Source organism: Pelobates fuscus, chromosome 1, assembly GCF_036172605.1.
Source record: "Pelobates fuscus isolate aPelFus1 chromosome 1, aPelFus1.pri, whole genome shotgun sequence".
NCBI classification, from domain to species: Eukaryota; Metazoa; Chordata; class Amphibia; order Anura; family Pelobatidae; genus Pelobates; species Pelobates fuscus.
In genome coordinates, this window is record NC_086317.1 from 433,986,847 (window position 1) to 434,000,759 (window position 13,913).

Genomic DNA, 13,913 nt, shown 5'->3' on the forward strand with positions numbered 1-13,913 from the left:
TTATTTATTTACCTCTGTCCTGGCACTGGGCAACTAACTCCATCTGACTCCTTGTCAATCATAACTATTTATTTTTGATCATTTGATTGGCTAAGCTCTTAAGTAATGATGGTGTCGGCCAGGCTCAAAGAGGAGGGGCCCATAAATCTAAATAAGAAGTAGGAAACTCCAAAGTTAGAAGTATGCTTCTATCCTCAAAAGCAAAATGTAGTCCTTGACCCTAACTAACTAGGTTAACTATATATTAATTATATACTTATATATTACATATTAAAGTGACACAAAAGGCACCCAGAACACTTCCTCTCATTGAGTGTCCCCATTCTGTAAAACATTTCAGGTTAGGACTGCCTCTAATCTACCAGAGAGCTACTAAATGCGCTCCCTGCAGTTGAACAGAATTGGATGCTTTGCATGCGGACAACCAGCATGCAGACATTAAAGTATTAATTCAATGCTTTCCTATAGGGAAGGCCTAATGAGCACAAGGCGCTCACCGTGCATTAGGTTCCCCTATCGGCTTATGTCAGTGGAGGAGGAGCCTGACCCAGCACTGAGGGACAGCGGTGCTAGAATCGGGTAAGTGTAAAACGTTTTTTTTAAACCCTTTATATGCCATAGAGTGTGGCCGCAAGGGAAGGGCCAGAGGGCACTATTGTGTTAGGAATAGAGTTTTATATTCCTAACGCTATAGTTTTCCTTTAATGTATGTGTATATAAACACCTCTCAACCCCAGTGTCCTGCAAAACGGGATGCAGTGGGAGGGAGGTAATGGGGGGTGGGCAAAGGAGGCAGACCTGCCCAGAAAGAGGGTGAGACTGCCCGAGTTAATGACACATCAGCTTGCTGTGAATGCATACAAGTCTGCCTGTCAAATATGCTGGCCGGCCCACTGAGGACAGACCCAGGAGGGAACACAGTTTCAGTGCTCCCTACAGAGTCCCAGTGCCCTAATCATAGCCAAAGCATGTATTGAAGTTCTATTGATGTGAAGACAATCTCTCTGGTGTCCCCAAAAGCAAGATGCCAGGGAACTAAGGCAGGACAGAGGGACTGTCCCACCGAATTCGGGATGGATGGGAAGCATTGTAGAAATGCAGATTGTTTATTGGAGTAGTATTGGGAGAATAGTCAGCCAGGTGGCAGTAGCTATATACTGTATAAAATATTCTTTTTCATTTGCTTGACAGAAATCTGTTAACAGTGGAAAAGTGTTGAGATATTAATAAAAAATAAATAAAAAATACAATTAAAAAGAGTGAAAGCGGGGGCGGGGCCGGACCGCCGAGCTGGATGGTCGACGGCGCGACCAGCTCCTGCAGCCTAAGTCCGAATAGGCTTAAAAAACATGAATCCTGGCACAAAATCATCGGGCAAGGGGGGCCCTCAGCGGGCGGAGAGCACTGGATCTAGGGTGAGGCTGGCCGAACGGGCTTCAGTCCCCTAGAGGAGGATCCCTCACTGGCTCTACCGAGGCCTACTCCGGCGGTGAGCGGGGCGGACGGCCGCTGCCCTGCCGCCTGCCGTTCAGCGCTAAGAGTCAGACCGCGGGGAACCGGCCCCATACCCCCCCCCCCCCTATGGACCGGGGGGGTAATCCCGGTCCCCACCAGCAAAACCAGCAAGGCAGCCAAGATCCGCACTACAGGCACTGATGCCAAGATGGCGGAGACCATGTGGGATGATGCTGAGACCAGGGCCTGCACGGACCTCTTACCCGCAGCGGCAGTACAACAAGCGGACCGTAAACACCTGCAGCACAGATCCTTTCTGCAGCCATCCACCTGCAGGCTCCCTCGAACCCCAACAAGCCACCCACCTTTGCTAATACCACCCTCAGAAGCCTCCAGCGGGGTCCCGGTATTTCCTCCCTCCTCTGGGTAGGGAAACGAAACTCCACACACAAGCATCAGCAGCACGCAACCACCACTGCACTGGGGAGCTTACCTGCACAGGGAGAAGCAAACAAGCCATCGCCCAAACCCCTCTTGGATCCTCACAGGCAGCAGGAACACAGCAGAGAACCTGCCCTGCACCCAGCGACCGGCAGCAGACCGGGCATCCTGGTACAACACATCGGCAGCTGAAGGGGGTAACTCACCTACCTAAAGGGACTTTCTTGCATACAACCATCTTACCCTCATGAACTTTGTGCCATTATTGATTGTAATCTGCCACATGCTGGTATACTCCATCCACTAGGGTACCTCTAGACCACCCTGTAAACATGAGCAAAATCTAACCAGCCAGTCTCTAGATAACTATTCTCTAAGGGAATCACATAGTATGTTTAACAACTATACCAATATACATCCCTCACTTAAGCATAAGTTAAGCGACACTACATCAAGGGTCCGAAACTAAAGCGACGACGTATACTTTAATTCTTAACCTCAAGCTACTGTTACTAAACGTTAGAATAATTCATTCGAACTAACCAGCATGTACCTAGCCTGTTTCAAATACCAGAGCTTGCATTACTACATTTATTACTCAAAGTGTTATAAAATCTATGCTGAAGCCTGTTTCTTTAACTTTAAAAAAAAAAGTGCAATTGTCTCTCATGCCATAACACTGTACACAAATGTTTGACCACATGAAGCTTGTAGATGCTGTTGTGGCGCTACCAGCCTGTATGTTATTACTTTCTTGCACATCAAAATAAAGAATTTAAAAAAAAAAAAAGAGTGAAAGCGAGGCAGCAAAACAAAGGCTGATTATTAGAAATATCTGTTCGCTTAAGATGTGTCTATTCCTTTGTTATTAAAAGTGAATAAGCCTTTCCTTTTTTACTTTCCTTCTCATAATACAATCACTTTCATGTCTATCGAAATCTCTTTGTTAAAATACTTTCTTTTCTATTCCAGTAGAAATCAAAATGGGTCAGGAAGGCTGTGAAAACATGGATATCAAGGATCCAAGCAAGGGGTTCCCATAGCAACAAATCCCATGAAACATCACTTCTATCTCACCTCTGATTCCTCTAACTGGCATTGTGCAGCTGCCAGGGATGTTAATTCTAACAGTAATCCTAACTCTTAATAAAGCTATTCTAAATATAATGAACATACCAAAACTCATTATATGTATTTATATTATTATTTATATTATATATGTATTATAATACATCCCTGTTTCATCTTTATTCATCAGAATGCAAGTAACAAGCTATTAAATTGAAGTACTTAAAGCTGCATTGTTGTAAAAAAAACAAAAAAACTAAACAAAAAATATATATGCGTACTTTTAACGGATTTGCTGTTTACTTTAGGTTTTCTGAAAAAGTTATGGTATTTGTATATTAAAGTGTCCCTGTCAGCTTCTGGTGTCTCTCCTGGTCTCTGCAATCAGTATCTCTTGGATCCTCTTCATCTCCGGACTTCATCTGCAAGGTGCCCATGTCAGTCCTATACTTTCGCTCATGGACAAGAGTTCAACACCGAGGTTTATGAAGGATCCCATAAGGCTGTAGAAGCCTCCATAGATATTGTCTTGCAATGAGCAAAACAATGCCTTATTGTCCCAAAGTGACAAAAAAAAAGTTAGATCTGTCTTTTGTCAAGCAGAGGAAAATGGCGTAGGGCAAGGTAGTCCATAGTTTGCTTCACATATTTTTCTGCAATTCAGATTTTATTGAAAGTTTTTCAAGTATACAATGGAGTAGAGAAAAAAGAAAAGGGTTGTATGGGAGGGAGGGATACGGGACTTGTATCACATAATTTTGTAATAAACAAGAAAAAACAATATACTTTAATGGATATCCCCATAACAAATAATTGGCTTCATCTATTCAACATACACATTGCATCACCTTGTTTGCAATCTTAATGGGGGTGTGATTGACTTTGGGACTCTGGTAAGGGAATATCATGTTACTCCCTAGTCGGGTTAGGTGTTGTCTTCTCAAACTTGTCCCCAGAAAACAGGCTCATCCTTGTAGAAATGGGTGTCTAGAGTTTGTTTACGGTGTGTCGTATGAAAATCCGTTAATGGGATACTTAAAAAACCTGATGAGGAGGGGAGAAGAGGGGAGGTTGGAGGAAGAACCTGGGGTGTGAGATAAGGAAAAATATGGTATGATCAGATATTTGTTTTACCAGAGCGTATGTACTGGTTATGTGTTATCGACATCCTAATGTACCTTTATCAGGGTGTGCTTCCGGCTCCAAGGCCCCAGTTTCCGAGGAGAGCGGTCACACAACCCGTTATCTTTACGTATGATCAGTGGGGAAGAGGGAGAATCAGTTCATTCCCTTATGTATTAATGTATGTGGTCCAACACACATTTTAGTTTTAATATTGTTTACATCAACTTGTAGGTTTATAGCGTATCTCAGGCCAGTCTTTCCAGGCCTTTTGCAGAGTTAATACTTTATGGTGTGAGTCAGCCGACATTTTCTCATATAAGTAATATTGTTGTATTTTACTCCGTGAGTGGCAAATTGATTTATTCCAGTTCAACGCAATTAAGTTCCTAGCAGCTAGTATAACTATCATTGCCACTTTTCAGTGCCAGGGATGGGGCTATATCATTGCTATATCGTTAATTTGAAAAGAGTTGAGCACCGACCGTACTTCCTCCCATATCACTGGGCATTCTAACTAAATGTGCAACATGTTGCTCTTAAAATGACAGCATCTGCAGCACTTAGGATGTACTGTTGGAAACATTTTGTGTAGGCAGTTTGGGGTCAAGTACCAACGGTACACTGATGTTTTGGGGGGTTTCATATGAGAGTAGCACAAATTCACTCCTTTAAGTGCTATAAGAGATTGTAGCCAATGTGCTTCTGAGGAAACATGTACAGCTTTTTTCCATTGTTTCAAGTATGTGAAGGATTGTTTTGGTGAGTTTTCTAGTGTGAGTTTGTAAAATAGAGATAGAGCTTTGGGTTTGTAAGAGATGTGGAAGCACCTGTCATAGAAGAATTGTAGAAATGTGGATTGATAGTGGGTACTCCCATGTGGAAAGTATGCCTTGATGGATATTATGCTTTTGAGTTGGAGGAAAGGGAAAATAAATGAGTTAAGTAATTAGTACTTAGTTTTCAGCTCAGTTTAAAGTTTAAAGGGCAATCCAGACGTGGACCCCTTGCTCACGGTGCCTAGAGGGATATTGGCTATACCTCACTGATGATACCTTACAGGGTTGAAACAATCATCTGGGGTTGCTGTATCTCTCGTGTATAGGGAACTTGCTGATATTTCAGATCTGGACTTCCCGTACGGGTGGGACCAGTCTGATATGCTTCAGATATGTTCTCTCTGTAATGGCACAAGATGAGCTAAAACCAGCTTGAGGTCTGAGCAGGGACCCACCAAAGGGCAGGCTTTTTGAGCTGTTGTCCATTCTCACCTTTCTTGCTACTTGTTTTTCTCTAGATTAGAAGTAATGAGTTGAGGAAAACGATTGACGCAAGGTACACACAGTATATTTAAATTACTACAACAAACACCTAGTCTATTCTGAATAGTGTTAGTGGCTCTATCCTATAGAGATAAACACAGAGGCTAGGTTTAGTAAAAATCATCAAGTATTTTTCTTTTGTTCATTTTATGATGTTTGACTTGCTGGAATGACTGTCTCTGATCGATAACGTCTGCAGAGCTATTATTTTTACAGAGGTCATTTAATCAGGAGCTAAGGGGGTTAGCTAATAAGCTCCATACTGCGAAATCTAGCAATAAAGGCTGTATTTGGCCTGAAATTGCAATTCAGCTATTTACGAAAGGGTATTTGAAATCCCATTCTAAAATTTAGCCAAATGTACAAATTAGATTAGGAGTAATTAGGTGTCAGCTAAAACTCACAAGCCCAGAACAGTCTGAATTCCACGAAAACTTTAAAAGTTCAGGTATTTATTAAATGCCAGGTTGCAAATTTGGTATTTCAGCTGACCTGCCTTTAAGCTCATAAACTTCCTATATGGATTCCCTCCTGTCACGGGTGGCGGTCCGGAGATTGGGACCGCTGTATGCCTGATGATGGTAGGAGTCACAGCGTGGAAATTAACAATCAGAGCCTGGTGCAGGGTAACCACATGCCCCCTGGTGTTGAGCACCAGAATTTGTGCAGCCACATACCAGGACCCTGTAGTAGCTTCTGTGGATCCTAGAAGCCCAAACAAGATAACAAGACAAGACTAGAAGAACCCAGAACTGGAGCAGGACAGAAAGCAGAACAATACATGGACTGTACAGGACAGGACTGTACATGAACTGGGAATACAAGACAAAATAAAACAAGACAAGAGATACAAGGCAAAACAAAAGGAGAAATAACTAAGTACTATATATGTAATAAACTTTGTAGATTGAGACATACATAAATGGCCAAGATGTATGCAGCCCACCACTGTGCCAAAGTACTCCAATTACAGTGGGTCATAACTGCCTAGATTTGCGTGACTAAATAATGACTACAACAATAAAACACACACAGTACTTACCTGCAGGGAAAGAAAGAGATGAATGAGACCACTGCTAGCAGGGAACACTGAAACAAAAAGGATAAATGGCAAAGGAACAGGTGTGGCAATAAAAAACATTTAAAGGAATCCAGGAGACTGGGAATTCCAGGAACAGAATAAAGGAATGAACCCAGAAAACCCAGCATAAAGAAAACCAGACATGGAACAGAGAACCAGAAAAAAAAAATTATAAGAAAAAATAAAATAATTTTAAAAAAGAGTACTGGATGCCAGAAGCCATGGCCCTGCAGAATGTGACAGGACGTGACATAACTATTGAATATCAGTAGCCATGACCAGAAATAATACACAGAATGTAACAGGACATGACACCCCCTTCCCCCTCATCCAGCTCCCCCTCAAAGAAACAAATTTTAGAATATACAACAGCTACAATTTACCTCCAATCCAGCACTAACGACAAGTTATCCCTGCAGCCCAATCGTCTTCTGTTTAACAACCCTACTCCCTTGCTTAACAGGGACAGATGTAGGGGAGGACTGAGGATGGAAGGGGGGTGTGCCACGACTGGCTGTCTGGTGCCAGCAGGTTGTGTGTGCTGGCATCAGGCACCAATTAAGCACAACATTTACATTAAAAAAAAAATCACAGGCCCCTGGGGCAACCTAGTGGCACACCTACCCTCTCCTTCCTGATTTGTTTTGTGTGGAAATCACATGTTACATACAGGAATGCATACATGGATTGATCACAGGGGCATGAACAGCTTTATTGGGTAAGTGAGTTAGTCACCTTGGCAGCTGGAGAAAGTTTAAGTTGTATGAGTTGGTTTGGATTGGTTTATTTAAAATTCCTGAAGCTGAGTTTCTCTAATTCACTGTGTGTGGATTTCTGACAGGAGCCCTTTTGCAGGAGAGAAATTGGAAAAATGCCCAATGCACTCATGGTTGATGAAATAATCTTTAATTACATATTTCTCCCTTATCCCATTTCACGTACTATTATGTAATGAAAAAAAGTGTTCTGAAGGACCCTTACCATGTAATAATCAATTCTGGCTTTAGACGCTTGTTGGGGCGTGTCAAGTCTGTCAGCTGGGGCCAAATTTAATGGGCCAAGCCGTGCGATTACGTGTGTGATTACATGTACTGTCAGTTCCCACGTTTTAATACAATATGTGCTTATCGTATGATTTAACTAATATGTATTTGTGTGGTGCAAAAAAATGTTAATTAAACGTAGAAATCCACAGCTCTTTATCCTGCAATGGGTGCCTCCATCTTAGCTACCTGTCAGTCGTGGTTATAAGCTCTGTCCTTTGCGCCTGACAGTCAAAACAGCCTTTCTATTTCTCACCTTCATTTGCAATGTTTGCTCTTTCCCTGGTCTATATCAGATTCAGATGTAATTTGCTAAATCTTAAACAAACTATTATTATTATTTGTTTAGATGAGCATCTCATGAAAAAAAAATGGTTACAAGTAATTTTTTACAATTTATTTAATGGTGTAAATTCAAGAGAACTGACGGATCCCCATTAAAATTAGGACTGTGTATATCTATGAGAGATCATGTGGGAATCATTGATTATGTTGTTGTCATGGTTGCTGCGGGGGGAAGCCACTTGTCCTTGATACCAGTAGAGATCCCTGGTTGGAGGAACATTTAGGGTTGGGAAACAAAGGGGAAAGAAGGACATAAAATGTTAGAGTGGATTTAGAGCTAGTGGTTACCTGCCTAAGACACTAAGGACTGTTACTCTAATTAATTACTCAGTCAAAATATATAAAACCAAATATATATATATATATATAAAATAATTATATAAATAATTTATATTGCAATCTAGGAGAGAAAATAAAAACACACAAATAGTGTAATATATAATATATTGGTATGTGGAGGAAAGGGGAGGTAGAACACTCACAAGATAATAATGAAAAGTAGACACATCTCCCCTTAGGGGTATATCTAGAAGTGGTATATTGTCCCAATAGGTATCTTATAATATGGGTCTTCTATTGGTGTAGAAGTAAAGGAAATGGTGCAATACTGTATCACAAAGAACAATTTAAAGGATAAATGCACTTACAAACAGAAACATAAAATCTTACTCAGTCAAAGTCTGACGAACATTTGTGGATTTTACAATCCCCAACCCTAAACCCCAAATATGATGTAATTTTAGGGCTGGTAGTAAAAATTGTACTTACACAAAGTTTCAAAATATGCCAGGTGTGTTATCGTTGAAGGTTAGATACTTCTGGGTTAGCCCTGCACCCTCAGCCAATCATCATCATCGAGGTTGATCATAATCATTCTAGTGTAGCAGAAATGTAAATTCACATTGCCAATGCTTTAGTGTAGGGTGGCCTGTGTGTGTCAGAGAGAACCCCAAATTTGTCAAACTGCTTCCAAACTGTTTGAAAAAAACAAACACAGAATGTTTGTTTTAGCCTCTTTGCATCATAACCCCTACATTAAGCTGCAGCGGTTATGATACTTAAGGCACCCCTTTAATATTGAGAACGATTTAATATTGTGCATTTATATTAAAATATTCATATAAAAATACAAAATATAAAGAAATAGGTTCTTAATGTGCAAAATCCAGCAACAAACATAAAATAAATAAATGAAACTTTTTCCATGTTCCAAACCCATAAAGTGTTAAAATTTATATATTGTCTAACTGGTAATATTTTACCACTGCCATCTGTCAGTTTCCACAGTGTTACTTACTCAAATATTACGTGTAATATAATACGTCTCACAACAAATTATTTTAATAAGTCTGCTCTGTGGGCGACAGAATACATTATCTTAAGAATATTAATAGGTAGCAGTGTGCATCCCGAAGAGAATAATGAGCTTTGTAGAATTAGACATATTTTGATGAAACTATTGCTCAGTCGCACAGGAGTTTATGGTACAAAACCGCTCGAAAGCCCCAGAGGTCTGTCTGATGTGACTGATAAATTTGGAATTAAGTTTACATAAGAACAGATGCAGATTCTTCTTCAGAAAGAGGTGTTAAAAGATTAGCTTTGTATAACCTTTAGAATCTCCTCATGTATATTAATTAGTGGATAAGAATTAGAAAGGATATAATATTCTTCTTATAAAAAATAATTTTAAAACAGGACACCAGGCAACCTTATTTTGGGCCCCACACCTCACGTACATGGTTAGCTCGAGGAGATAGACTAATGCAGTAGAAATGGAGTTAAAAAAGGTTGACTTAAGGTGAATCTGTCATGCTGGGTTTATCTTACAGTATATCGATACCTACAGCAGTACACACATAATTTATAGTTTAGATAAATGATTTATTCAGCTGCTGTTGTAATTAGATTTATCTCTTCTCCAGTGTCCCAGGGCTGCCATCATTGATGGTCGGTAAGTGTTATACTGTTGTAACACCCACCCTTAGGTCTTGCCTTACTCCCACCCATTTTGGACCTATGTAATGTAACTGGTCCTAGTTGGATGACACTTTCCAATACGAGTGCTATTAGTTACTACAAACCAACACTACCCTCCCCCCCAGCAAGCATGAGAGGCGCTTACTGGGACTACTTGTGACAGAGAGTACGAGAGCCACCCATCTGTAGGGGACACTCCAATCCCATGTCAATCAGTTGTTGGAATTCAGGCTTTGCTGACAAAATAATTGACAATGTATAGGGTTCTTTCTTTTTTTTTTGGAATTGTATTTAAGGTAAAGTTATATGTACAATAGCAGGCACACTTTAATATTTAAAAGGTGCAGTATAGATTAAATAGTCCATGATAGCTCAACGGATTATTTAGTAAACTATGTTTTATTTCCCAATCTTTCCATAAAGAAACACGAGCAATGCAGTTTGGAGGCAAATTTCAGAAGATAATTAATTTACTATCTTCTGAAATGTACAAATGCATCACCAAACTACTCATGTGACCCAAACCGGAGCCCCCATTCAAACCCAAAGGGATACAAATGCTTCTGTAAGGGCCTTGAGAAATAGTCAATTAGCTCTAAAAGTGTTCTAAAATAAATCATGAGAAGTTTCAAAATAAGACTATAATTAAACTCATAGTGCAGCATAACAACAAATAATTAAAAATGAAATGGTGTCCCCTGGGCCTTTTATAAGCCGTCAAAGGTAGAGCGGTATGGCCACTCCGACTCCCTCCCATCACAGGAGCTATTAAAAGAATTAATAATCTAAGCAGAAGAGTCCTTGGTTGCCCATATGCTCATTCCCAACCCATTTCTCTGTGGAATTAGTCTTGTTGCCAAATAATAAAGGAGTGGTCCTTTATCTAATATGACACAATGTGGCCACCCAATAACTCTTTCTTCTAGTTTGTGTTGGGTTTGCTAGCCTATAAAAGCCCTAAGGGGGGAATAAGGGAGCATAATACACATGTGGCTTGTGAATTATCCATAGGCATGTTTTTTTTTTTTTTTTTATCTAGGGAACATTAATCGTCCATGTTAAAGGGTCACTATACAAAGAAATCAAGGTGTATTGGCGCTACCAATGATCACAAATATAAAATTGCTGGTGCAGTGAAAAGTGTATCCCAGAACACTTAGAGATAACATTTGTCATTTGTGTTTTTTAGATTGATCGTGAATTGTCATTTCATTGACTGGTGCAGTATTTATTCTATTGTTTTAAAGGACCACTATAGGGCCAGGAAAACAAACTTGTTTTCCTTGCACTATAGTGCCCTGAGGGTGCTCCCACCCTCATGGCCCCCTCCCGCCAGGCTGAAGTTAGAGGAAGGGGTTAAACACTTACCTTTCTCCAGCGCCAGGCTCCCTCAGCGCTGGGGACTCTCCTCCCTCTTCAGCTGAATGCGCATGCGTGGCAAGAACCGCGCGCGCATTCAGTCAGTCCATAGGAAAGCATTCTCAATGGACTGTTGAAAGAAATGGAAGAATGAGACAGCGCTTACTTAACTTATAGGCAGCAACCTTAAAAGGAATCCCTCAAACCCTTTAAAATAAGACAAGAAAAACAATAAAAAAGCTGCGCCACAATCAGTAATAAAAAGTCCAGTTAAAAGGCAAAAGTCCAAATATATTATCCTTACAAATGGTCTTTAGTGATGAGGTCTTCTACTATTGCAGTGGATCCACTTTATATGAAAGATAAAAAGAGAGAAGGACAACCAATGGTGCAGTATGTAAAATTCAAATATAGACGTAAAGGAGTAATAATATAAAACTCACATTTGCCAGAGCTAATAACCAGCTCTGGGGTGAAGCGCATACAGCGGTTTAATCCCCGCTTATATCCCACAAGCGGGGATTAAACCGCTGTATGCGCTTCACCCCAGAGCTGGTTATTAGCTCTGGCAAATGTGAGTTTTATATTATTACTCCTTTACGTCTATATTTGAATTTTACATACTGCACCATTGGTTGTCCTTCTCTCTTTTTATCTTTCATATAAAGTGGATCCACTGCAATAGTAGAAGACCTCATCACTAAAGACCATTTGTAAGGATAATATATTTGGACTTTTGCCTTTTAACTGGACTTTTTATTACTGATTGTGGCGCAGCCTTTTTTATTGTTTTTCCATTCTCAATGGACGCTGGCGTCTTCTCACTGTGAAAATCACAGTGAGAAGCGCGGAAGCGCCTCTAGCGGCTGTCAATGATACCGTCACTAGAGGCTGGATTAACCCATATGTAAACATAGCAGTTTCTCTGTAGCTGCTATGTTTACAGCAGGCAGGGTTAATCCTAGATGGACCCGGCACCCAGACCCCTTCATTAAGCTGAAGTGGTCTGGGTGCCTATAGTAGTCCTTTAATGCAATATATAAATAATGCATTTAAAAATGTGTGCATTTAATAATTTAAGGTTTACTCCAACCAAAGCAGTAGTGATGACAGACATCAAATTTGCAGAGAACTCACAATGGACCGTCTGAAACTCTTCTTCTGGGCTAATAAGACGGCCAGTGGTGTGGTTACAGCTCTGACAGCTATGTGTTTTAACTCTTTATCTCAGTGAAATGTTGCACATATAGTCTAAAACTACCATGACCTCTTCCAATCACTGAAATGGCCATGGTGCTTGGAGTAAGACTTTAAAAGCAAATAAACAAAAAAAATATATATCATTGTAACCCGGAGGGGGGACATAGAACACTCTATCATGCGACCAGTGGCCTGGCGCATCTCTTCCGGAGGCGCACCCCACAGTGGGGTAACATACAGAAAACAAGCTCACACATCCCAGAGTACACTTCCCACTCCCAGGGGACATTAGAAATGTATCTTCTTACACAAACCTTCTCTCTTTCCTACCTTCTCCCTTTATACTTATGTTCATCCGGTTCGTTCTACGTTATCTAATAAAACGAAAAAGTATTGGATGGCATTTGCTTGAATAGGGGCCTGAAGGCACAATTAATGTAACATGACATGTAACAACCGGCATCTATTTTGTACCTGAAAGAACAGAATTATGCTGCAATGACCTGTTATTGCCTTGTGAGCAATGTCAAACCATTTCATATGCTGTCCGTACAAAAATAAAGAATTTAAAATATATATATATATATATATATATATATATATATATATATATATATATATATATATATATATATAATTGTATAAGAATTATCAAACTTAGCAGTTTCTCCAGGAGCTTCCCTTCTGTTGACTCTCCCTTGGTAGTAAAAACATCAAGTTAAAGAATGATTACTTACCCTGTTTCCAGTGCCAATACTCCTCCACTCCAGCCACCCACTCCTTCTTTGAAGACGTCAGCTTGCTGTCTTCCGCTAGTCAAACCTTTTCTCTAATCCAATACTTTTCATAAAGTAGCAATGAATTGGAGATATGCCTGCGCAGCCAAACGCTGCGCTCCTCCGATCAAATGCTGCTAACAGCAGCATTCGATTCCTGAACTGAGTTTGGTCCATTAAATAAAATCATGGTATCCTCAGTTACAACTAATTTACTAATTTAAGGGATCGCCTGTGAGTTCCAAGAATTTCCCAGAAGATTTCCTACAAGTTGACCAGGCATATTATCGTATAGGTGGATATGAAATCAACACAATGTTATGGTATATGCAGTGTATATACAATGTTATAACAATGTTATAGTGTATGCACAAGTTTACAGACAGGTGCAGTCGGGAATAGATGTCTACAATGCTACTGCTAGTATTGGAAAAGGATTCTCAATGCAATTCTCAGTTGATTCACAAGCAAAATGTATTCTTATCCTTAACACCCAGATTTATCTACAGGTTGAGTTATTGGACTAATGGTGGGCAGCTGGGATTTTCAAACAATGACTAATGAATGCAATGTATAAGGACAGAACTGGGGCAGGGAAAATAGCAAACAGTATTAAAAATGAACGAAGATCAGAAACTCTGTAAAACAAACTGGAACAGGAAAAAAGGTTACAGTGGATATCCTTGCACAAATGATATCCTTAGTTTATTGCAGGTCTTAC